This window comes from Nerophis ophidion, linkage group LG11, assembly GCF_033978795.1.
Source record: "Nerophis ophidion isolate RoL-2023_Sa linkage group LG11, RoL_Noph_v1.0, whole genome shotgun sequence".
Taxonomy (NCBI): domain Eukaryota; kingdom Metazoa; phylum Chordata; class Actinopteri; order Syngnathiformes; family Syngnathidae; genus Nerophis; species Nerophis ophidion.
Window position 1 is genome coordinate 61,118,612 of NC_084621.1, and position 27,278 is coordinate 61,145,889.

The window sequence follows — 27,278 nt, forward strand, 5'->3', positions numbered from 1 at the left end:
CCCCATTAATTTGAGCGAAGATGAAAAATTTGTGGATGACGAAATTTAGAGTGAAGGACTAGAAAAAATAAAAAAAGGCGAGGGCAGTGGGAGCGATTTAGATGTTATTAGACACATTTACTAGGATAATTCTGGAAAATCCCTTATCTGCCTATTGTGTTGCTAGTGTTTTAGTGAGATTAAATAGTACCTGAAAGTCGGAGAGGTGTGGCCACGGGTGTGTTGACGCCAGAGTCTCTGAGGGAAGTCACGGCAGCTGCAGCAGGACAGATGCTCCGCTGATGTCTCTGGTAGGGGGCGACTTATTACCACAATTTTCTCACCGAAAACTGCCGGTTGACATGTAGTCGGGATCCATGTTTGCTTGACCGCTCTGATCCATAGTAAAGCTTCATCTTCGGGAATTTCAAACACGGAAACACCCGTTGTCTTTTTGTGGCTAAAGGCTAAAAGCTTCCCAACTCCATCTTCCTACTTTGACTTCTCCATTATTAATTGAACAAATTGCAAAAGATTCGGCAACACAGATGTCCAAAATACTGTGTAATTATGCGATTAAAGCAGACTACTTATAGGTTGGATCGGGCTGGAAAATAATGTCCGCTACAACCCGAAACGTCAAACGCACGCAATGTCATACGCGTCATCGTACCGTGACGTTTTCACACGACACTTTGTGGGAAATTTAAAAGTGCAATTTAGTAAACTAAAAAAGCCGTATTGGCATGTGTTGCAATGTTAATATTTCATCATTGATATATAAACTATCAGACTGCGTCGTCACTAGTTTGGGTTTCAGTAGGCCTTTAAAAGAGATATTCACTAATAAAGATTATAATTTTATTTTTCTATTTATAAATGTGCGCCCTTTTCATCAAGCTTTTTACTGATCCCTTTAAACTCTTCTGAGGTTCTATTCAGTATTTTTCTATTTTACATATCGCTATTATTACTAATATTTTTATCACTATTTTATGTTTTGATTAATTTACAATCTACCGTATTTTTCGGACTATAAGTCGCAGTTTTTTTCATAGTTTGGCCGGGGGTGCGACTTATACTCAGGAGCGACTTATGTTTGAAATTATTAACACATTACCGTAAATGATCAAATATTAATATTTAGCTCATTCATGTAAGAGAGTCGACGTATAAGATTTCATGGGATTTAGCAATTAGGAGTGACAGATTGTTTGGTAAACGTATAGCATGTTCAATATGTTATAGTTATTTGAATGACTCTTACCATAATAAGTTACGTTAACATACCAGGCACCTTCTCAGTTGGTTATTTATGCGTCATATAACGTACACTTATTCAGCCTGTTGTTCACTATTCTTTATTTATTTTAAATTGCATTTCAAATGTCTATTCTTGGTGTTGGGTTTTATCAAATATATTTCCCCCAAAAATGAGACTTATACTCCAGTGCGACTTATATATGTTTTCCCTTCTTTATTATGCAGTTTCAGCAGGTGCGACTCATACTCTTATACGGTATATTTTATTTTTACATGCATTCGATATAATTTTTTTAGATGACATTAACTTTAGTTATTGTCTCAGTGCCATGCTGTGTTCTGTTATTGTCAATATAGCTGTGTGTTTGTGTGTGTGTGTGTGTGTGTGTGTATGTGTGTGTGTGTGTGTGTGCCTTTATTCTCCTGTTCTTACTCATGTAAAGCACTTTGTGTTGCAAATATTCTGGGCATGAAAAGTGATGTGTAAATAAAGTTTGATTAATTGATATAGGGGAAATGTTAAAATAATGAGAGAAAAAAATCTCCACATAGAACATTGAAAATAATACATTATGATGATGGATGATAAGTCGCAAACAAAAGCAGGAGACATTGCATAAACCGTAACTGGTAGCAGCATAATGATCGGTTGGCGACATGATCAAAGTATCAGTATGAGAAGTGAAGAACAACACAAATTTAAATTTATCCGTTATACAGTGCTCAATACTGGGGTAGAGTGTGATATATTTTAGGTCAGGAAAAAACACAAGAGGCTATATCATTCCTACAAGCCTGTTCCGCAGGTTTCCCTGCTCGTCAGGGGATTTTATTAAAATAAATGACAAAATAAAATAAAATCCCCCGATGAGCAGGGAAACCTGCTATTTTTTGAGAAGTGAAGAACAAAATATATATATATAAATGATAATAAATGGGTTGTACTTGTATAGCGCTTTTCTACCTTCAAGGTACTCAAAGCGCTTTGACACTACTTCCACATTTACCCATTCACACACACATTCACACACTGATGGAGGGAGCTGCCATGCAAGGCGCCAACCAGCACCCATCAGGAGCAAGGGTGAAGTGTCTTGCTCAGGACACAACGGACGTGACGAGGTTGGTACTAGGTGGGAATTGAACCAGGGACGCTCGGGTTGCGCACGGCCACTCTCCCCACTGCGCCACGCCGTCCCTAAATATATATATATCGCATTGTGCTCACGCCGCAGTGTCGGGCAAGCAAGTGTATGCTCTTTCAGTCAATTAGTGCGTGGAAGAAAAAAAAAATACTAACAAAAAAAAAAGAATATATACATATACATCTATAGGCGAGTTTTCTGTGGTTTATCCGTTATACAGTGTCCAATACAGGGGTAGAGCGTAATATACGTTAGGCAAAGAAAAAACACAAGAGGCTGTATCATCCCTACAAGCCTGTTTCGCAGGTTTCCCTATTAAAACAAATGACAAAATAAAATAAAATCCCCCAATGAGCAGGGAAACCTGCTATTTTTTGAGAAGTGAAGAACAAAATGAATGCTTAAACCAGGAGAGGGCGAGCCATCGTCCAAAATCCGACCTGCAAAAGTTCTCAGTTAAAAAAAATAAACATGATTTTATATATATATATATATATATATATATATATATATATATATATACATATATATAGCATTGTGCTCGCGCCGCAGTGTCAGGCAAGCAAGTGCATGCTCTTTCAATCAATTAGTGCATAGAAGAAAAAAAAAATACTAACAAAAAAAAAAGAATATATATATATATATACATCTATAGTCGAGTTTTCTGTGGTTTATCCGTTATACAGTGTCCAATACAGGGGTAGAGCGTCATATACGTTAGGCAAAGAAAAAACACAAGGGGATTTTATTAAAACAAATAACAAAATAAAATAAAATCCCCCAATGAGCAGGGAAACCTGCTACTTTTTGAGAAGTGAAGAACAAAATAAATGCTTAAACCAGGAGAGGGCGAGCCATCGTCCAAAATCCGACCTGCAAAAGTTCTCAGTTAAAAAAAATAAACATGATTTTATATATATATATATATATATATATATATATATATATACATACATACTTACATACATATATATAGCATTGTGCTCGCGCCGCAGTGTCAGGCAAGCAAGTGCATGCTCTTTCAATCAATTAGTGCGTAGAAGAAGAAAAAAATACTAACAAAAAAAAAAGAATATATATATATATATACATCTATAGTCGAGTTTTCTGTGGTTTATCCGTTATACAGTGTCCAATACAGGGGTAGAGCGTCATATACGTGAGGCAAAGAAAAAACACTAGGGGATTTTATTAAAACAAATAACAAAATAAAATAAAATCCCCCAATGAGCAGGGAAACCTGCTACTTTTTGAGAAGTGAAGAACAAAATAAATGCTTAAACCAGGAGAGGGCGAGCCATCGTCCAAAATCCGACCTGAAAAGTTCTCAGTTAAAAAAAATAAACATGATTTTATATATATATATATATATATATATATATATATATATGTATATATATATATATATATATATATATATATATATATATATATATATATATATATATATATATATATATATATATATACATACATACATATATATAGCATTGTGCTCGCGCCGCAGTGTCAGGCAAGCAAGTGCATGCTCTTTCAACCAATTAGTGCGTGGAAGAAAAAAAAAATACTGCCAAAAAAATAAATATATCTATAGTCGAGTTTTCTGTGGTTTATCCGTTATACAGTGGTCAATACCGGGGTAGAGCATAATATACGTTAGGCAAAGAAAAAAGGTACTTGTAAGTTGACATACCTCTGTAGATGGTAGCATGGTCAATTGCTAAGTGTAAGCTCTGGACTAATAGGGCTCCGATAATAAGTCAGTCAGTCAGTTCGATTTAAGCACGACAACTTAATTTTTGTCATTGAAAAGTGACAAATAATAAATTAGGAAAAAAATAATGATTTTCACCTAAAGCAGGTGTTAGCACTCCTTTCTACCTGTTTTTTCCACTTCCTTTATGTTCTTCCACTGCCACGTCCCATCATGTTTGGAGATCTGATTAACACATATTTTCTCTGGTGGTTATGAGACTCACTTGTGGACAATCACTGATTAGGTTGGTATATTTGCCAGCATGCTTCTCAGACAGAGAAGGTGCTTTCTTCAAGTCACACCTTAATTGTGTAGATGATTTGCCTATTGCTTTTGCTTTTGCATTTTCATGCCAAAGCTTTTTGTGTTTGATACTCCGCTCGGTAACAAAAGTGACCTTCCCTGCATCCTAGGATTACACTAACAACCACAACCATACGTCATTGTGACATGTTTATTTTTACCATTGTATCCTGAGAACCAGTGTCCTGTGCAGTGGATAACAGTTTTCTTTTGTTTTCTTTTGTTTTTTTTGGAATTTGTAACTCTGACAAATATCAAATGTCCAATGCAGAGAACGTAAGAGTAGTGTTTCAAATTATTTCAATCGATACTTTCAGTCCATTATTAATGAATTCGTTATGACTAAAGTTTCAAAAAGGATCGACAGGGTAATTTATCCTATACTCCTAATGTAACTTCAGCACTGCAATACTAACGCAACCTGAGAGAACTATATTCCACTCTCGGGTAAACACATATGGTTCAGGTTCATTGCAATTACTTCTTGTGTTTTTCATAAGATGTGATTTATTTAATATGCAAGTAATGTTTTAATTAGAACAGACCTTGGGGTTGTGTTCCGAGGTACAGGGGTTCGATGTAGATCGTTCCACTAAAGTCAATGACAGGTTCCATCTTTCAGGGAGATGAATGGCGGTGAAAGCAGAAGCCAGCTAACCTCCGTCAAAACCGCCATCCATCACTCAGCGTTTTAACCAAGGCCACAATGAAAGACAGCCAATTACTTGGGCCAGTGGATGAAATAAATGCGTCCTCACATTAGGGCCCATTACCAGGCCTCTCGCTCCCATTCCTCCCTCTGCTCGGCAGAGCGCTTGAGCACTGCCTTGGCCCCCGAACCATTATGTCTGTCGGAGATCTACCAAACTGCAGCCCTGTGTTGAGAGGTGTCCATTCACATGACTACCATAGAGCATAAAAAGCCCCTCAAGTGCACACTCCAGCAGTGACAGAAATATATATCACCTCTGCTGCAGTGGTCGTGGTCATTGAGAAGTTTGAGAGTTTTCCTTGGCTTTGTCTCAATTAAATAACAAATTTCTTGTTTCATTGCTCTCTGTGGATTATAAAGATGTCCTTCTTTATTTTCGTTTGTGTTTGACACTCTATCAACACACTAGACTTTTTGAACATAATTGCATGATTCAATGTTGGACCGATTAACGTATTCACTTTTATCGCAACCAGACAGAATTGAAACAAAAAAGTTAGGGTTTTCATATTTGAATCTTTTTTTAATCTGATTCGTGATTCATTCTTGACGATCAATCAAATCTATGCTGTTTTTTTTTTAAAAAGAAATTAACAGATGGTGATAAGCAGTAGTGTATACTGCCTACTTTGTCTTGTTATATTCTTATTTTACTGTTATATTGTTATTCCCATTGTTTTTATTCTTTTTGTAATATTTCTCTATTTTGTTTCCTTTTAAACCCCCATTATTTACTTTTTACTTTTTTCTTTAAATTGATCTCAACTCTGTACACTGCTGCTGGAATTTTAATTTTCCTGAAGGCACTCTCCTGAAGGAATCAGTAAAGTACTATCTATCTATCTATCTATCTATCTATCTATCTATCTATCTATCTATCTATCTATCTATCTATCTATCTATCTATCTATCTATCTATCTATCTATCTATCTATCTATCTATCTATCTATCTATCTATCTATACTGACGGGTCACTCTGTCCCCAACGTCACATAAACTATACATGATTATTTCCAAGTTAATTAAAGGCCCTTAGAAAAGGAATATGGTCTGTCATTAAAGTAAACAAAACAAAAATATTATACGGAACTTTTTCCACCTCATTAAAAGGCCAAAGCACAGTTCGTGTGATCTGCTCTGGTAGGCAGCGCCAAAAAGACATCAAACTTGACCAAATATAGGAAGTAAAAGATGTAACAGCGTTGCCATATGTAAATCGTTGGAAGGATCATTACTTTTTTCAAGAGGAGAGCTACAGCTCTGGGGTGCGGAGGTGCGTTCTGGAACTTGGGGCGTGTCCAATTTCCGGCAAGTTTTACTTGCACCGACGGTGGAATTCGGTTAGCCAGAGGTGCCCGATGGCTCGGCAAACGTTGTTTTTGATAGCATCGTTTCCTGACTAGTCTCAATCATGTCATACAGAAATATCCTCCAAAAACTATTAGCAAACAATTTGTGTGTGCAGACAAATACATTTTAAGCAAAACCCAAAACGAGTGAAGTTGGCACATTGTGTAATTTGTAAATAAAAACAGAATACAATGATTTGAAAATCCTTTTCGACTTATATTCCATTGAACAGACTTCAAAGACAAGATATTTAAATTTCGAACTGAGAAACTGATTATTTTTTTGCAAATAATCATTAACTTAGAATTTAATCATGATCATAATAATGTTCATTGCACAAACTGCAAAAAAGTTGGATATGGGGCATTTTTACCACTGTGTTACATGGCCTTTCCTTTGAACAACACTCAGTAAGTGTTTGGGAACTGAGGAGATTTTTGAAGCTTTTCAGGTGGAATTTTTTCCCATTCTTGCTTGATGTACAGCTTAAGTTTTTTAACAGACTGGGGTCTCCATTGTGATATGTTAGGCTTCATATTGCGCCACACATTTTCAATGGGAGACAGGTCTGGACTCCAGGCAGGCCAGTGTAGTACCCACACTGTTTTACTATGAAGGCACCCTGGTGTAACACGTGGCTTGGCATTGTCTTGCTGAAATAAGCAGGGGTGTCCATGATAACGTTGCTTGGACAGCAACATATGTTGCTCCAAAACCTGTATGTACCCTTCAGCATTAATGGTGCCTTCACAGATGTGTAAGTTACCCATGCCTTGGGCACTAATACACCCCCATACCATCACAGATGCTGGCTTTTGAACTTTCAAATTCGGATGGTCCTTTTCTTTTTTGTTCCGGAGGACACAATGTCCACAGTTTCCAAAAATAATTTTAAATGAGGACTCGTCAGACCACAGAACACTTTTACACTCTACATCAGTCCATCTTAGATGAGCTCTGGGCTCAGCGCAGCCGGCGTCGTTTCTGGGTATTGTTGATAAATGCTTTCATACCCAATCATGGCACCCACCTTTTCCCGATTAGTCTGTTCACCTGTGGGATTTTCCAAATAAGTGTTTGAGGAGCATTCCTTTTTTGCCACATGTGCCAGGTTTTTTGAAACACTTTTCTGGCCTCAAATTCCAAATGAGCTAAAATTTGCAAAAAAATAACAAAGTTTTCCAGTTTGAACGTAAAGGGTCTTGTCTTTGAAGTCTATTCAATTGAATATAGGTTGAAAATGATTTTCAAATCATTGTATTCTGTTTTTATTTACGATTTACACAACTTGCCAACTTCAGTTTTGGGTTTTGTATAATAAGAGTTGTGGGAAACCATCACAACAGGAAGCAGAGACCGCTTTGGGGAAGTTTCAAGACACAGCCGAAACTAGGCTTTATTTCTTACTCTCTAAAAACAAATTTGTCTGCACACAATAATATTTTAATAATATCTGAAGAAGTGATGATGATGAACGCAATCAATTTATTCTCCCAAAACATCTGCACTCTCCCACGGATCGGGGAGAGAATAACAATATAAAATGATTCGACGGTGAGATTGATAGTTGAAAAAAACTCCTCCAAAACGAATGGAGTCGTTAAACTATTGGAAGACAGCCCTAAACAAAATTTCACAGAAAAATGTGTACATGATCCAGTCTTGCGATGCTACATCTGTAGACCATGAATTCAGCAGCCTTCATCATCTCCTCACATGGTTTGAGGAGAGGCTCGCCATCAGCCCATTCATTAACCACCAAGGTACTTAACTCCTTCTCTGTCCCAGCTCTGTGTTTCACATGATTCCAGGTGTTCCAGGTTTATAGGCATCTACTTTATTTTCTCCTGAACAATAAACTCTGAAGGGGCTCGAGTGAAGGGGGCCAAGCAGGGAAACAGGGGTTGGGGGCGAGGAAGAGGGGCTCCGTTTATTAGACAGCAAATACGCGGCCGGTGAGTTTATGATGTGGAAGGTCATTGTTGGTTAATAAGTGGCCACGAGTGCAGGCAGGTGCTGTGTTAACACCTCCTCTTAACTCGTCTTTCCAGCAGAGGGCATTCATCAGCACAGTGGTAATGAAGGCTATATAATTAATAGCTGGATGGTAGAGAAAGCCCACTCAGTTTATCAATACAGGTCTGTTTGAAGAGCAGGCATGGGATGGGACAACAGAGTTTCAAAAAGGCCGTCTTGGTTGGGGAGCTTTGGAAGAGACTATAGACCAGTTGTTGGGTTAGGGCAGGGGTGCCCACACTTTTTCTGCAGGCGAGCTACTTTTCAATTGACCAACTCGAGGGGATCTACCTCATTTATATATATCATTTATATTTATTTATTTATGAAAGAGACATTTTTGTAAACAAGTTAAATGTGTTTAATGATAATACAAGCATGTGTAACACATATAGATGTCTTTATTTCACAAAGACAAGAATATAAGTTGGTGTATTACCTGATTCTGATGACTTGCATTGATTGGAATCAGACAGTAATGATGATAACGCCCACATTTTCAAATGGAGGAGAAAAAAAGTTGTCCTTTCTGTACAATACCACATGAAAGTGGTTGGTTTTTGGCATCTAATTCATCCAGCTTCCATACACTTTACAAGAAAAACATTGGTGGCAAATTCCGTAGCTTGCTTGATTGACATTCACGGCACCCGAGGGTCTTGTGAGATGACGCTGGCTGCTGCCAGTTCATTATTATGAAAAAATGACAGAGAGGAAGGCGAGAAACACTTTTTATTTCAACAGACTTTCGCGCCGTCCCTTCCGTCAAAACTCTAAAGGCCGACTGCACATTTCCTATCTTCACAATAAAAGCCCTGCTTCATGCTGCCTGCGCTAACAAAATAAGAGTCTCGGAAAGCTGGCGTGCACAAGTGATGTGCACGCCAGCTTTCTGAGGGATCGCTTGTGCACGCCAGTTTTCCGAGACTCTGTATTTAGTTAGCGCAGGCAGCATGAAGCAGGGCTTTTATTGTGAAGATAGGAAATGTGCAGTCGGCCTTTAGAGTTTTGACGGAAGGTACGGCGCGAGAGTCTGTTGAATTAAAAAGCGTTTCTCGCCTTCCTCTCGGTCATATTTTCATAATAATGATCTTGCAGCAGCCAGCGTCATCTCACAAGACCCTCCGGTACCGTGAATGTCATTTAAGTGACGTCTTGGTGAAGATTGATGATCACTAATTTTTAGGTCTATTTTTTTTAAAAGCCTGGCTGGAGATCGACTGACACACCCCCCGCGGTCGACTGGTAGCTCGCAATCGACGTAAAGGGCACCCATGGGTTAGGGTGTGGAAACTCTTCACTTCCAAGCTTTGTTGAGGTGTGGGGTCTGATCAAGAGACTAATGGCACAAACATCTCATTTGCAGACCATGCAGACAGCTGCAGTCATATTGTTTCCATGAAGTGGAACTGCAGTTGTTTTTTGTTTTAACCAAGATAGTCTAAATGTTTTTTCTGGCTGCACTCTATTACTCACCTGCACCTTATCTCCACAAATGGAGTGTTGACTTTCTGTTCTTCAAAGGAGAAATACTGTCAGGCTGTTGCTAATGGGGATCAGGAGAGGCTACTGTTCTGGGACTTGTCAAGTCATATCCAACCTGCCATCCTGCTCTGAAGTGTGAGAGCTATTTAACCTTGCATTCTACCCCTTTTTCCTCCCACTTTTCCGAAACATTGCCTTCATGTTTCCATTCTTCATACCAAAGCACTATATGTTTTTATTCCTAACATGCCATCAGCTGCCATCCTATTCTTAAATAGAATCTTCTGAATGCAATTTAGCATATTTCCATCTTACTACTATAGTGGATTATGCATTAAAGGAGAACATTATCCCAATTTCAGGAGGGTTAAAACCGATAAAAATCAGTTCCTAGTGGCTTATTTTATTTTTCAAAGTTTTTAAAAAATATTTTACCCGTCCCGGAATATCCCTAAAAAAAGCTTTAAAGTGCTGGATTTTCGCTATTTGCTTAAGCCACTGTCCATTTCCCTGTGACGTCATATAGCGATTGCAATACAAACAATGGCGAATAGCACAGCAATATATAGCGACATTAGCTCGGATTCAGACTCGGATTTCAGCGGCTTAAGCTATTCAACAGATTACGCATGTATTGAAACAGATGGTTGGAGTATGGAGGCAGATAGCGAAAACGAAATTGTCGACGAAACTGAAGCTATTGAGTGAATAGCTATTGACGCTATTCGGCCATGCATGTCTGCGTTAGCATTGCCGGTAAAATGTGCAGACCAACCGATCAGGACTTTCGCATCTTGTGACACTGGATCAACTTAAATCCGTCGATTGGTAAGTGTTTGTTACGCATTAAATGTGGGTGGAAGGAAACGCTGGATGTAAATATAGTTTCGAATGTACATACAGCTAGCCTAAATAGCATGTTAGCATCAATTAGCTGGCAGTCATGCCTCGACCAAATATGTCTGATTAGCACATAAGTCAACAACATCAACAAAACTCACCTTTGTGATATTGTTGATGTTGGGAATGCATCTGCTTTGAGTGTTGCAGGATATCCAGACATTCTTGTCATCTCTGTGCCATCTTTGTCGTAGCATAGCCGGTAAAAACCAAACGAGGGACTTTCGCATCTCTTGGCACTGGAGCAACTTAAATCTGTCGATTGCTAAGTGTTTGTTTGGCATTAAATGTGGATGGAGGGAAAGGTTAGATGTAAATATAGCTACAAATGAGGCATAACGCTGCAATATGTACACACAGCTAGCCTAAATAGCATGTTAGCATGCCATGCTAATCGATGCACATTCTACGTAAATCAACTTGAATCCGTCCCTGATCATGTTGTTACACCCTCCGACAACACACCGACGAGGCATGATGTCTCCAAGGTATCGGAAAACAGTCGAAAAAAGGGAAAATAACAGAGCTGATTTGACTCGATGCGTGTGATGTGTAGGGAAAAATGACGTTGAGTACCGATGTGACGTCATGTTCTGACGTCGTCGTTCAGAGAGCGATAAACAGAGAGGCTTTTAATTTGCCAAAATTCACCCATTTAGAGTTCGTAAATCAGTTAAAAAAATATATGCTCTTTTTTCTGCAACATCAAGGTATAAATTGACGCTTACATAGGTCTGGTGATAATGTTCCCCTTTAAACAAAATCAAAACTAATACCCACACAATCTGTAAGCAACCAATACACATTTATGAGACCCTTTTAAAACAATTTAGAAAATATTATTTAAATTTTAGAATGAATGTCACCAATAGCTCAGTGGCCTTGTGGTTAGAGTGTTCGCCCTGAGACTGAGAGGTTGTGAGTTCCAAACCCCGGCTGAGTCATACTAAAGACTACAAAAAATGGGACCCATTACCTTCCTGCTTGGCACTCAGCATCAAGGGTTGGAATTGGGGGTTAAATCACCAAATGATTTCCGAGCGAGGCTCACGCTGCTGCTCACTGCTCCCCTCACCTCACAGGGGGAGAACATGGTGATGGGTCAAATGCAGAGGACACATTTCACCACACTTAGTGTGTGTGTGTGACAATCATTGGAACTTTATCTTCAACTTAACTTTAAAATGTCCAGGATACGTTTCATAAGTTTAGAATACATTTTGGTGAACATTTTAATAACATGATTTTTTAAAAAAAATTTTTTTTTATATGTGTTATACTTTCATTTCAGTACAACAGGACATTATTCTGCACACATTTTCAATTAAAAAAAAAAAGATTTTAATAGAAGAGCTGAACACGTGTGGCCTTTTTCCAACCATGGGAATTAAATATTTTTTGGAAAGGTTGCAGAGTGTAGCTAAAAACATGTAAATTTATTAATTTGATTAATTAATTGCATGTTTTTGTTGATGATCCACGATTACTTCCAAACTAATACGGTTAACAATATGAGCAAAAAAATAAAAATAAAATAATCTGGACGTATAATGTGTTATTGAATGTTACACTAATTTGGAAAAACATTTTTTGGTAGACTACTCTGATTCAAGTTCTGAGCCAAAGATTTTACATTCAGATTGTCCTGTCAAAGAAGCTGAAGGAGGCCATAATTAGTTCCTAATCGCAGACTTCAATCACAGTGTTTTGAGCCTTAAAGGGGAACTGCAGTTTTTTTGGAATTGTTCCTATCCTTCACAATCATTTTGAGAGACATGACAAGTTTATGCATTCCAAATATTAAATAAATGCAATCAAAAGTTTGCTTACAACGGAGCCCATTGGAACCGCTCAAATCCGCCTATAAAGTCCTTAAAAAACATCCAAACACCTCCATTGAGATTTTATACACTTGCTGTAAGTATAGATGTAATATTGTAAGGTGCACATTTATAATAACATTTAATAATTTTTCAATGATTTTAACCCATGTGTGAAGTGAATAAAATTTAAATAGCGCTTTTTTTCTAGTGACTCAAAGCGCTTTACATAGTGAAACCCAATATCTAAGTTACATTCAAACCAGTGTGGGTGGCACTGGAAGCAGGTGGGTAAAGTGTCTTGCCCAAGGACACCACGGCAGTGACTAGGAAGGCGAAACGGGAATCGAACCTGCAACCCTCAAGTTGCTGGCACGGCCACTCTACCAACCGAGCTAAACCACCCGTGTAATGTGCTTATTGTTGTTACTCAGCCAGCGTTTGTGGGTCTGATGGACACGTTGCATTTCGTGGTTTTTAGTGCCTCACGATCAAACACTTTTATGTTAAAATACTGAACCAATGTTTATTGGGATAAGGTAGACGTCTGTTCTGTATTTTTACATAAAAACCACAAATACTGGGGACGGCGTGGCGCAGTGGGAGAATGGCCGCGCGCAACCCGAGGGTCCCTGGTTCAAATCCCACCTAGTACCAACTTCGTCATGTCCGTTGTGTCCTGAGCAAGACACTTCACCCTTGCTCCTGATGGATGCTGGTTGGCGCCTTGCATGGCAGCTCCCTCCATCAGTGTGTGAATGTGTGTGTGAATGGGTAAATGTGGAAGTAGTGTCAAAGCGCTTTGAGTACCTTGAAGGTAGAAAAGCGCTATACAAGTACAACCCATTTATTTATTTATTTACTGGCTGAGTAACAACAATATGAACGTTGACGGGAAATTTCTCAGCCAGTTTATGCATTCTATGGGGATTCTTCTTTTGTGTTTCTGCACCTGCGGTTCCCACACAAGGTTGCAACATTGTTTGTCAACACTGTCCTCCTCCTGTCTAGGCCTGCTGTGTGTGTGTGTGTGTGTGTGTGTGTGTGTGTGTGTGTGTGTGTGTGTGTGTGTGTGTGTGCGTGCGTGCGTGCGTGCGTGCGTACGTGCGTGCGTGTGTGGGTTGGTGCGTGTGGTACACAAAACATCAATTTCCACACTTTTATTAGCCCCGGGTCCAGAGGACCCGGATATCTTATATGCATACTTGCCAACCATCCCGGATTTTTCCGGGAGAGTCCCGAAATTCAGCGCCTCTCCCGAAAACATCCCGGGAAAAATTCCCAAAATTCAGGCGGAGCTGGAGACCACGCCCCCTCCAGCTCCATGTGGACCTGAGTGACGTGACGACAGCCTGTTTTCACGTCCACTTTCCCACGTCTGGCCAATGACGTTATAACTGTAGCATGATCGACGGCGGGTTCTTGGTTTCTTATGTGGGTTTATTGTTAGGCATTTTCATTAACCTCCTCCCAGCGCGGTAACAACACACAACAACGTGAAGCAGTTCGTCTGCCGTAAACAGCAATGTTGTGACACTCTTAAACAGGACAATAATGCCATCTACTGTACATGCATATGGTTAGAAAAACAAGGATGGACAATTCAACCCTTTACTCAACAATGAGTAGATGAGTGTCATGTGTGTGTAAATGTGTAAATAAATGAAGACTGAAATGCAAGTATTTGTTTTATATATATATATATATATATATATATATATATATGTATATATATATATATGTGTGTGTATATATATATATATATATATATATATATATATATGAAATACTTGACTTGGTGAATCTAGCTGTAAATATACTCCTCCCCTCTTAACCACCCCCAGCCCCACCCCCGATCATGCCCTTCACGCCCCCACCCCCCACCTCCCGAAATCGGAGGTCTCAAGGTTGGCAAGTATGCTTATATGTAATAGAAATGTGTAGGGGGCGTGTATGGTGTGTGGTCATTAAATATGTATTCTGATATATGTTCTTCACAGAAAATGAGCCAAAGTCAGTGCGTCTCAGTTTGAAAAATTAATTAATTGTATAATTTGTCTTTTAATAAAAAATTAAAAGGGGTCACACATATACAACGCATTTATTTCATAAAACGCATCACAACTTTTGTTAGTTTTTTTCTTCATCGCTGATTAGTGGGAGAGTGGCCGTGCGCAACCCGAGGGTCCCTGGTTCAATCCCCACCATAACCAACCTCTTCATGTCCGTTGGGTCCTGAGCAAGACACTTCACCCTTGCTCCTGATGGGTGCTGGTTAGTGCCTTGCAGGGCAGCTCCCTCCATCAGTGTGTGAATGTGTGTGTGAATGGGTGAATGTGGAAGTAGTGTCAAAGCGCTTTGAGTACCTTGAAGGTAGAAAAGCGCTATACAAGTACAACCCATTTATCATTTTTTATTACACACTGCAGACTCCATGAGAGCTAAGAAACATCACTTACTGTGCAACGTCTGCTGGGATGTTTATATAATCCCATTTAAATAAAAAATTACTCAACAAGCGTCTTTTCGTGTCGTCCTCGCCATACTGGCACGATCGCCCTACCAACTGAGCCACGCCACCCCAACAGTGGTTCTCAAACTTTTTCTATTGGGCCCTCCTTTAAAGGCCTACTGAAACCCACTACTACCGACCACGCAGTCTGATAGTTTATATATCAATGATGAAATATTAACATTGCAACACATGCCAATACGGCCTTTTTAGTTTACTAAATTACAATTTTAAATTTCCTGCAGAGTTTCTTGTTGAAAACGTCGCGGAATGATGATGCGTGCGCGTGATGTCACGGACTGTCAGGAAATATTAGCCCAGCACCATTTGCGGCGAAAAGTCGTCTCTTTTCATCGCGCAATTAAACAGTATTCTGGACATCTGTGTTGCTGAATCTTTTGCAATTTGTTCAATTAATAATGGAGAAGTCAAAGTAGAAAGATGGAGTTGGGAAGCTTTAGCCTTTAGCCACACAAACACACGGTGATTCCTTGTTTAAAATTCCCGGAGGTGAAGCTTTACTATGGATCACAGCGGTCAAGCGAACATGGATCCCGACCACTTGTCAACCCGCAGGTTTCGGTGAGAAAATTGTGTTAATAAGTCGCCTCTTAACGGAGTTCTGTGGAGTTTGTGTTATCCTTGTATCTGCCGTCGACTTCCCTCAGACACTGGTCTCAAGACACCCGTGGACACACCCCTCCGACTATCAGGTACTATTTAATTTCACTAAAACACTAGCAACCCAATAGAAAGATAAGGGATCTCTCAGAATCATCCTAGTAAATGTGTCTAAAAACATCTGAATCCGTCTCAATGCAATCGCCTTTTTTTTTTAACTTTATTTTATTTATTTATTTATTTTTCTAGTCCTTCGCTATCAATATCATCATCCAGGAATCTTTCATCCTCGCTCAAATTAATGGGGAAATTGTCGTTTTCTCGGTCCGAATAGCTCTTGCTGCTGGAGGCTCCCATTAAAAACAATGTGAGGACATGAGGAGCCCTCACCCTTGTGACGTCATCGTCTGCGACTTCCGGTAAAGGCAAGGCTTTTTTATCAGCACCAAAAGTTGCGAACTTTATCGTCGATGTTCTCTACTAAATCCTTTCAGCAAAAATATGACAATATCGCGAAATGATCAAGTATGACACATAGAATGGACCTGCTATCCCCATTTGAATAAGAAAATCTCATTTCAGTAGGCCTTTAAGTATAAAAAAATCCAGTCTATCAAAAGGATGCTTTCATACGCAATTGCTCATATTCTGCATCTGTATGTTGGATGTTTATGTGTGTGTCGTGAGCATGGCTTGGAAGAGGGGTGGGCAGAGCTTTGCAATGGTCAACTGAAAAGAAGCATTCTTTTATCCAGCAATTAACCCCATCTGGGTAAATAATATGCTGTTGTGCAGCGGAGCCATCACTGTTGTACGCTGAGCCCTGAACCCGAGAGCACTTCAAACAACAGCCGGCCGGCCAAACGATGACAAGGTGCTGCGAAAAGCCGCTTTTCACAAAGTATATAATGCAAAGTATTGTGTTTCGCTGTACAGTTTTAGAGACGCCGGAGATACCCTCGAACGATAGAGGGATGGGGTGGAGGGGGGGGGGGGGCAAGCGGCAGAGACGGAGAGGGGATACGAGGGAAGGCCAGGTAGCAAAAGGAAGAGGGCCAATTGCACCAGCGATATCGCTGATAAAAAGTCCAGATGCACTTACCTGCCTGGAAACCTGATCTTATTATTTTAAATTCGAGGGGTGGTGGGGGGCTCCGGCACTTATAAACAGAGAGTAGGGGACTCTGTTTCTGGGAGGGAGGAAAGTGGCGATGTATCGTGTGAGAATTCTATCTGCTCATCTCCTGTTATCGTAGCTCAATTTCCCGTTTCACACACGCATGCACGCCCAGCGTTGACACACATTAACAGTCCATCCAGTCATCTGATGACTGACTGAACTTCCTCCGGGAGGACAACAGGTAATTAATGTCGATCAGGGTTGCTGCTCCCTGGATTTACGGCGAGAAGGAAGTGAAGCTGATTCATTGGATGTGAAAATTAGCATGCGGAAGTAGGCTGACAGCGGGGAGAGCCTGGCGACTGATGTATCCAAAGAGATTGGAGCCCTTCAGGATTCTTATTATGTGGGTTTTTTTCCCTTTGGGGTCCTGTTAATTCTCTCTAATGTCATGATCCAAGACTTGGATCATGTCATGTTCTGGTTTTGTTCTGTTTTGTTATCACCCTGTTTTGTATTTGACGTCCTTAGTTCCTGGTGGGACTTCCTGTTTTGTTTCTGTTGTCATAGTTACTCATTAGTGTCACCTGTCTCTTGTTTGTCATCGCGCACCTGATTTGTGATTATCTCCTTATATAAAGGGGAACATTATCACAATTTCAAAAGGGTTGAAAACAATAAAAATCAGTTTTCAGTGGCTGGTTTTATTTTTCGAAGTTTTTTTCAAAATTTTACACCTCCTGGAATATCCCTAAAAAAAGCTTTAAAGTTCTTGATTTTCGCTATTTGCGATGCGACTGTCCATTTCCCTGTGACGTCATACAGGGATGCCAATACAAACAATATGGCGGTTACCACAGCAAGATATAGCGACATTAGCTCGGATTCAGACTCGGATTTCAGCGGCTTGAGCGATTCAACAGATTACGCATGTATTGAAACAGATGGTCGGAGTATGGAGGCAGATAGCGAAAACGAAATTGAAGAAGAAACTGAAGCTATTGAGTGAATAGCTATTGACGCTATTCGGCCATAGCAGGGGTGTACCTAATGAAGTGGTCCATAGCATGGCTGCCTTATTATCATCGCCGGTAAAATGTGCGGACCAAACGATCAGGACTTTCGCATCTTGTGACACTGGAGCAACTTAAATCCGTTGATTGGTAAGTGTTTGTTTCGCATTAAATGTGGGTATCTAGTTTCAAATGTACATACAGCTAGCGTAAATAGCATGTTAGCATCAATTAGCATAGCATGTAAGCATTGATTAGCTGGCAGTCATGTTGCGACCAAATATGTCTGATTAGCACATAAGTCAACAACATGTGATTTCGTTGACTTAATCGTTGCAAATGCATCTGCAGGTTATCCATACATCTCTGTGTCATGTCTGTCTTAGCATCGCCGGTAAAATGTGCAGACACTTTGACATATTCAATGGTGGTCTGGCGGCAGACACTTTCGCATCTTCGGGCCAGTGGTGCAACTTGAATCCCTCCCTGTTAGTGTTGTTACACCCTCCGACAACACACCGACGAGGCATGATGTCTCCAAGGTTCCAAAAAATAGTCGAAAAAACAAAAAATAACAGAGCTGAGACCCGGTGTTTGTAATGTGAAAATGAAAATGGCGGGTGTGTTACCTCGGTGACGTCACATTCTGACGTCATCGCTACAAGAACGATAAACAGAAAGACGTTTAATTCGCCAAAATTCACCAGTTTAGAGTTCGGAAATCGGTTAAAAAGATACATGGTCTTTTTTCTGCAACATCAAGGTATATATTGACGCTTGCATAGGTTTGGTGATAATGTTCCCCTTTAAGTCGGGCTCCATGTTAATCAATTCATGGTAAATGACGAGTCAGAGTGAGAATTAGTGGCAGAATAAAAAAATAAAGCACTTCTGGGTTTGATTAAACCTCTGGTGGAAAATGTGTTGTGTCTGTGTTTGCATAAATCAAACTAATTGTCTAGTCCAGTGGTTCTTTTTTTTTTTTTTTCACAAAGTACCACCTCAGAAAACCCTTGGTTCTCCAGGTCCCACCAGAATGATCAACATCAAAATACAGTAGCGACCCCAAGAGGGACAATCAGTAGAAAATTGATGAATGAATGGATGGAATTGTTGTTTAATATTTTGGCCACTGTAACATTACACACAGTTTGAACAGTACTCTGTGTTTGAATATTTAGTCAAGTAGTTATTTGGCATACCACTAATTTGAGAATCTATGGTCTCGTATGGGGGTCGGTAAGTCGCGGATCTAAAGCCGCTCTGTAGCGCCGCCCTCGTGGCTCCCTGATGCTTTTTAAAAAATCTATTAAAATATTTTTTTTTGTTTTAGTATGGTTGCTGTCGGAGGACAAACATGAAACACACCTTCCTAAATGTTAGAAATCACACTGTTTATATCATACATGCTTCACTGATGAGAGTTTTTGGCAAGCCCCGTTTTATCCTACTAATTTCGGTGGTCCTTGAACCCACCGTAGTTTGTTTACATGCTACGCTAATCGATGCTAACATGCTATCTACGCTAGCTGTATGTACATTTGAAACTAGATACCCACATTTAATGCGAAACAAACACTTACCAATCGACGGATTTAAGTTGCTCCAGTGTCACAAGATGCGAAAGTCCTGATCGTTTGGTCTGCACATTTTACCGGCGATGCTAATAAGGCAGCCATGCTATGGGCCACTGTATTAGGTACACCCATGCTATGGCCGAATAGCGCCAATAGCTATTCGCTCAATAGCTTCAGTTTCTTCTTCAATTTCGTTTTCGCTATCTGCCTCCATACTCCGACCATCTGTTTCAATACATGCGTAATCTGTTGAATTGCTTAAGCCGCTGAAATCAGAGTCTGAATCCGAGCTAATGTCGTTATATCTTGCTGTGGTAACAGGGATGTTGTTTGTATTGGCAGCACGTCACAGGGAAATGGACAGTTGCATCGCAAATAGCGAAAATCAAGAACTTTAAAGTTTTTTTTAGGGATATTCCGGGAGGTGGAAAATTTTGCAAAAAACTTTGAAAAGTAAAACAAGCCACTGGGAACTGATTTTTATTGTTTTTAACCCTTTTGAAATTGTGATAATGTTCCCCTTTAAACAAGTTGAAAAATGTATTCAGTTGTTACCATTTAGTGGTCAATTGTACGGAATATGTACTGTACTGTGCAATCTACTAATAAAATTCTCAATCAATCAAAACTCTTCTCTGTCAGTCAGGGTTCTGGCGGAGTCGCACATTTGTCATTTGCGTGTGTGTGTGTGTGTGTTCTAGGGTGTGCCAAGTCCACCACAAGCCTGAAATGTTGCGTGGAAAGGGACAAACGATCTACCAGCGCACTCATGTCTTGCAAAAAGCAAGCCTAAGTAAGCAACCACACGTTCAAAGACAAGGCAAAACCGCAAATCACAAACTTTGCAAGCGACTTTAGAAACAAAGTTGCTTGTAGACTGAGGGTCGCACAGGAGGCACGTTAATCGTAAATTTAGTGACGTTAACGGAAAAATTGTGCTACCTCGTTATCACGTTTGACAGCCCTGCACATGATACAAATAAAGATGTGTAGCCATTCTAAACATATTCTTTCATTATTGTTTTCTTATGCAAGACTGACTAGTTTAATGTGTGCCTGTTTTAATTAGGTATTTTTAACTTAATTGATAAAAAGTGAAGTTCTGTTTTTGCACATTAAAGGTCTTTTAAGGTCTTTCTTCTAACTATCCAAAGCACATTTACGCATGTTGTCTTTTATTACAGAGATTTGCATATTTTGCCCTCATTCTTGTTTTGTCGGTTTTGGCTTTAGTTTGTCGAGCCATTTTCTTCCATTTAATATGTTTAATGACAGATTATCAAATATGAACATATGATTGCCCAACAATTTACCTTTCTTAAAGCATTCTTGGTTTTCTGGGCAGCTTCAATATAATTCATCCAGACGTAAAGAGGATGGCTGTTTCTTGACTTAATCCGAGAGGTTAGGTGGTTTTGAAGAGCAGGGAAATTGTTTTAAATTACAATTTATTTTGGCAGAGAATCCCAAGAACCCACCGCGAGAAAGTATCTTGCCAAGTTTGCGCTTCCACTTTCAAGCATAACAAGGTTCTTAGTAAGGTAAATTACTTAATTATTAGAATTTAGTCCATTAAATCCAATAAAAATCACTCTTGTGGCATATGTGTGAGAACAGCCAGAGAAAGTGAGCCAAACGTGAAAAAGCATGAGAAAACTTATTGTGTTCATTCTTCCAACTTTCATGAATTAACAAAGCGCCAACTGAGATCCTAAAACTGACAAATATTGACTCTAACTTGCAAACAAACTCTTTCAACTGTGTGTCAGCCTTCACTGAATAATGCCATGGTAGTAAAATACACATTACTGTATACATGTTTAATCACTTCTGATGAATGGCAAATAGAAGGCGATCAAGACTTTGCTTTGAAAGACACATTTTGCATCGTTCTTGCACATAATAAAGAACAATTACAGAGGGAAGTTTGTCATTTTCAATTTTGCTAACCCAGTTAATACAAGTCAATTGTGAGTTGGCTGCCTCGTTGTTGACATTCTGCTTCTCATGTATAGTAGCAGGATAATAGAGCATAGAACATCATTGTGAGATATATTTTACTCTGCTGAACGACATGAGCTGGTTCCTTGATTAGAAACAAAGTTTGGTAAGAAACAGCACAATTATACTCAGCTGTAGACGCTTAATAATAAACAATCTTATTAAAACCTCTTAAGGCCTTTGTGGCCACATGCGTGGACAGCACATTTTAGCTCTTATTTCCAAAATTGTGTACACTACTGAATTGGGGTCCTATGCCACTTATGTGGACATTTATACTGCTATCTGATGGTGTCAGAAGAGTATAACATACAATGAAATTTGGCAAAAATTTTGAGATCGTGAGATCGACAGGCGGATCGGTGCGGCGTCTTCAGTAATGCGGACGTTGTATCGATCCGTTGTGGTGAAGAAGGAGCTGAGCCGGAAGGCAAAGCTCTCAATTTACCGGTCGATCTACGTTCCCATCCTCACCTATGGTCATGAGCTTTGGGTCATGACCGAAAGGATAAGATCACGGGTACAAGCGGCCGAAATGAGTTTCCTCCGCCGTGTAGCGGGGCTTTCCCTTAGAGATAGGGTGAGAAGGTCTGCCATCCGGGAGGAGCTCAAAGTAAAGCCGCTGCTCCTCCACATCGAGAGGAGCCAGATGAAGTGGTTCGCGCATCTGGTCAGGATGCCACCCGAACGCCTCCCTAGGGATGTGTTTAGGGCACGTCCAGCTGGTAGGAGGCCACAGGGAAGACCCAGGACACGTTGGGAAGACTATGTCTCCCGGCTGGCCTGGGAACGCCTCAGGATCCCCCGGGAAGAGCTAGACGAAGTGGCTGGAGATAGGGAAGTCTGGGCTTCCCTGCCTAGGCTGCTGCCCCCGCGACCCGACCTCGGATAAGCGGAGGATGATGGATGGATGGATGATGGATGGATGGATGGATGTCACTAAACATGAAGTACACATTTGTGTACTTATGGACAAAGTGCATCATATCAAAATATGATTTTTAGTTTGTATTCTAATTCGGGTCCAATAAGCCCAAATAGCAAAGAGAAAAAAAAAATGTAAACATACAGCTTGGGCCTTAAGAGGTTTTAAGACAAGTGTTTCGTAACCATAGGGCTGAGGCCCATTTTTTGGGCTGCATGCACCCTCTATGAGGCCGCCCAAAAATATTTGTTTAACAGCAATTGTATTGTATGCATGTTTGAAATAAACTGAAACTAACTTAATAACTGACAGCTGTGGTCCATATGGGCCATAGTTGTAATACACTTTTCCGACACTTGTGGCAGTAATGACAGGAAGAAGTTTTGAGCTACATTCGCAGAGAAGTTTGTCAAGCGAAAAAAATTGGACTAAAGTTGGAAGCTGTATTTTCATTTGCACTTGAATTTCATTACCATCTTATATATGTATTAGAGATGCGCGGTTTGCGGTCTCATCCGCGGAGTCCGCGGATAAACCGCGGGTCGGGCGGGTGACATGACGGAAAAATTGATTTTAATTAGATTCGGGCGGGTGGCAGTTGAATCATCCGCAAATATTTGATATACATGGTTCTGGGATCGGTATCCTTTGCCATTCAAAGAGCCATTTGAGACCCGTGTCACAAAGCGAAGAAGACAATAGGAGACGCTAATATTATCTGGGTGACTGCCGGCAGTCACCCAGATAATAAATATTAAGGCGTGCTGTGGAGTCATTGACTTTGTTGCCCTCTACAGCATGTACGATCTGCTTGTCAGTCCAGCAACATGTTGTGTGAGGCTTCCGCAGCAACACGCACACGACTGCAAGGCATACTGGGTGACACAAAGTACACTAATGGTTGTGATATAAACAATTTTAACACTCTTAGTAATATGCGCCACGCTGTGAAGCCACACCAAACAAGATTGACAAACACATTTCAGGAGAACATCCTCCCAGTAACACAACATAAACGCAACACAACAAATACCCAGAATCCTTTGTATCCATGTCCTGACTATTTTATACACCCCGCTAGCAGCAAACCCCCCACCCCCCCCCCCCTCCCCCGTGCGTCGGTAAGGTGGGCGGGGTTGGGGGCGCGGGGGTGTAAAATATATTCAGGAAGTGTCACAGATACAAAGGATTCTGGGTATTTGTTGTGTTGCGTTTATGTTGTGTTACTGTGAGGATGTTCTCCCGAAATGTATTTGTCAATCTTGTTTGGTGTGGCTTCAGAGCGTGGCGCATATTAGTAAGTGTTAAAGATGTTTATATCACAACCATCAGTGTACTCTGTACCCTTTCAATCTTGTACGTGTGATTGCGGAAGCTGCACACAACATGATGCCAGACTAACAATCGGTGTGTACATGTTGTTGAAGGTGTCAAAGGCAATGGCTTCACAGCACACCCATATCAATGTCATCAGGATGAACGTCAATTGGATTATCGCGAGAACTTTAGCGGCTCCAATTGTCTTCGTTACTCTGTGAAACGGGTTTAGACAGATCTGTGAGTGGTAAAGGTGGCCAACCTCTGATGTTGTTCAGCGGGCGGGTGGCGGGCGGATGCGTTTCTGATCAAATGTTGGTTCGGGTGGATGACGACTTTGGTGACGTGGTTGCGGATGATATAATTGCCTGTCCGCGCATCTCTAATATGTGTTATTATTATCATTAATTTATTTAGAATGTATCTATTTTGGCACTGCGGAAATGTATGTACTTTTCATTAACATTTTCATCAATTTTTAGGAGTCCCTTATGTTGCAGAATATTTGATTATTACTTATTATTGTGATCAGCCTGACCTAAAACTTGATAATATTGATACACGGTTTGATATCATTTGACAAGGTTTATCCTGTTAAACTGTAAGTAGGTTAGACAAATGATTGAATATGATTTCCTGTGACAGTAACTATAACTGATTACTTTTTGAAAGTATTCGGCCCAACACTGAGTGTCACTGTACGCCAGTACTTTTCAATTATATTCCATCATGAACCATGTGGGGGACATAAATTACTGTGAGCCCCCCCTGAATTTGAACACTATTTTGTATGATGTATAATACATATTTATTTATCTGCACGTGTGAGTTAGCTTTTCAATATATGCCACAAACAACATTTTTATTTTCTTTTCATTCCTTTCACAAACTTCTCTATCACTGTACCAGAATTACCTCTGTCCATATACAGTATGTTCCTATGTACTTACTAGTCCTACTGAGTAGAACAGGGAGCTTTTTGATTAGAATGAGGACTGCTTCAACCTAGATGCATGCTTGTGTATTGTTTTAACATGAATACTAGTATGTTGACACAATCTATGAAAATATTTCCTTCTGCTTGTGACCCCAAGACCTTAGTAAGACCTCCAAGGTGGACCCAATCCACTAATTGACAAACACTTCCATAGGCATTGTTACGGTCTATTAAAGTTGATATAGCGTTTTATGTTTTGGTATTATCGTATTTTTCCCACTATAAGGCGCACTTCAAATCCTTTCGTTTTCTCAAAAATCGACAGTGCTCCTTATAACCCGGTGCACCAAATGTACGGCATAACTCTGGTTGTGTTTACCGACCTCGAAGCTATTTTATCTGGTACATGTTGTAAGGATAAGTGTGACCAGTAGATGGCAGTCACACATAAGATTTACGTGTAAACTGCAAGATGACGCCAGTAAACAAGAATAAAACACACGGTGCTCAAAAATCCGTCAAAATGTTTTAGTACGACTTCGGAAAGTTGTGAAGCCGCACCATTTGATGGATTGTCAGCGCATTAAACATAGGAGTATTACTATGGTGTGTGTATAAGGACGGCAAAATGGCACCTATTAACAGAAATTATCTGGTGTTTTGTTTTGCAATATTATGAAAAACCAACTTTTCTTAACTTTTGGTAGCTACTCATCTGGTTTTGGGATCTGCATAAGTAATGAAAATTTGAGCGTGTCTGCTATTGTAGTCTCTGACAACACCTTAGTCGATAAGCTTCTTCTTTTTCTCTACCTTCTTATGTGGCATTTTTACTTATATCTAAAAACTGTAGCGGGTTTACCTAATTGACCTACGGAACTTTAGTTATTAGAGTGTTCCAGTCGGACGTTTTTCACGGGACACATTTCCAGCGTTGTTGTTGCATTATTGAGCCACGGATGAGGAGATGTTGCTCTTTTATAGATTTAAGTAAAGTCCGAATTTCAATAAAACAGTTAGCTCCATCTTTTCACACTTCTTCAACTCCCGTCCTTGCACGCTACACAGCTACAACAAAGATGACAGGGAAAATACGCGGTTGTAGGTGAGCCACGTAAATAAGACCGGCCACAAAACAGCGCATCCTGAAGAGACGCTCAAAAAGCTACTTAAAACATAACCCATTCAACACTTTCACCAAAGAACACCATCTCATGTTATGTATATAATATATCATCAATAAAGTATTATCTATCTATGTGGACCACAAGATAGTGTTTTAAATTTAGGAAAAAAATCATAACATGACCCATTTAATGGGCCTTATAATCCGCTGCGCCTTTTGTATAAAAATAGACCTGAATAGACCGGCTCATTGGCAGTGCGCCTTTTAATCCGATGTGCCCTATGATTACGAAAAATACGGTAATGTGGCAAGAAATATTTTTAAAAATGAGACACATTTATTATATGGCTCACCTTCACATTAAGCATTTGGCATGAAAGAGAGTGCTTAAAAGTGTTGTATAAATAACATTAATGTTGATTAGCTTCTTTTTTTACACAAAGAATTGTCATGACAGATTTCGACTTCTTTTATTTTCCTGAGTTTTGTACGGTTTTCCTTTCCAGCGATCTTATTTTCAGTTTTTCTGTTTGTCTCCTTTTTGTCGCCAACTCTCCAGCCCGGGCGCTGACTTCATCACCTGTCTCTGATTGGCAATCAGGACACACCTGTTCCTCACTGCCAATCAGGATTTGTTATATGCCAGCCCTGTCCTCTAAATAATTACTTGGTATGTGTACCTCAACGCCGCATAGTGCTACCGATGTCTCATGGTTTTCCCCAGTTGCTTACTTCATTCCCGAGCTGCAGTTTTAGTTATGTTTATAGTTTAGGTTTATTTCAAACGTGTACAGTTACAACATTATACATCACAATTTCCAGTTTCTCTTTTCAACATGTATAAAGAAAAAGGGGTAGGAAGAAGCAGAGCTTATTTAGTCCAACCCATTTTCCATTTCATAGAAATTCCTAAAACATTTGATTTACTTCCTGTTCTCAATTTGTACATCATTACTTTATAAATAATAGACAATACAAGAAAATATATATTTTAATATGATTTAATTTACATAGTGGGATGAATAAGATGATCTCATTTTCAGTAAGGTTCAAAATGCATATCATAATTATTCTTTGTTTTTTGTAAATACTTTAAGTTAGAGCAGTTTCTTAAACTGGATCATATTACCGCTTTGACTTCTTTTGCTTAATCCATTCCATAATTTAATTCCACCTACCAATGTTTTAAGTGTTGTACATGCATACAAACGTTTTAAGTTATGTTTTTTCCTAAGAATATATGTGTCTTCTTTTGTTGAGAAGAATTGTTGAACATTTTTGGGTAACAGGTTATAGTTTGGCCTTATGCATAATTGTAGCTGTTTGTAAATTCACAAAATCGTTAAATTTCAATATTTTTGATTCATGGAAATAAAGGTTTTGAGTGTTCTCGATTTCA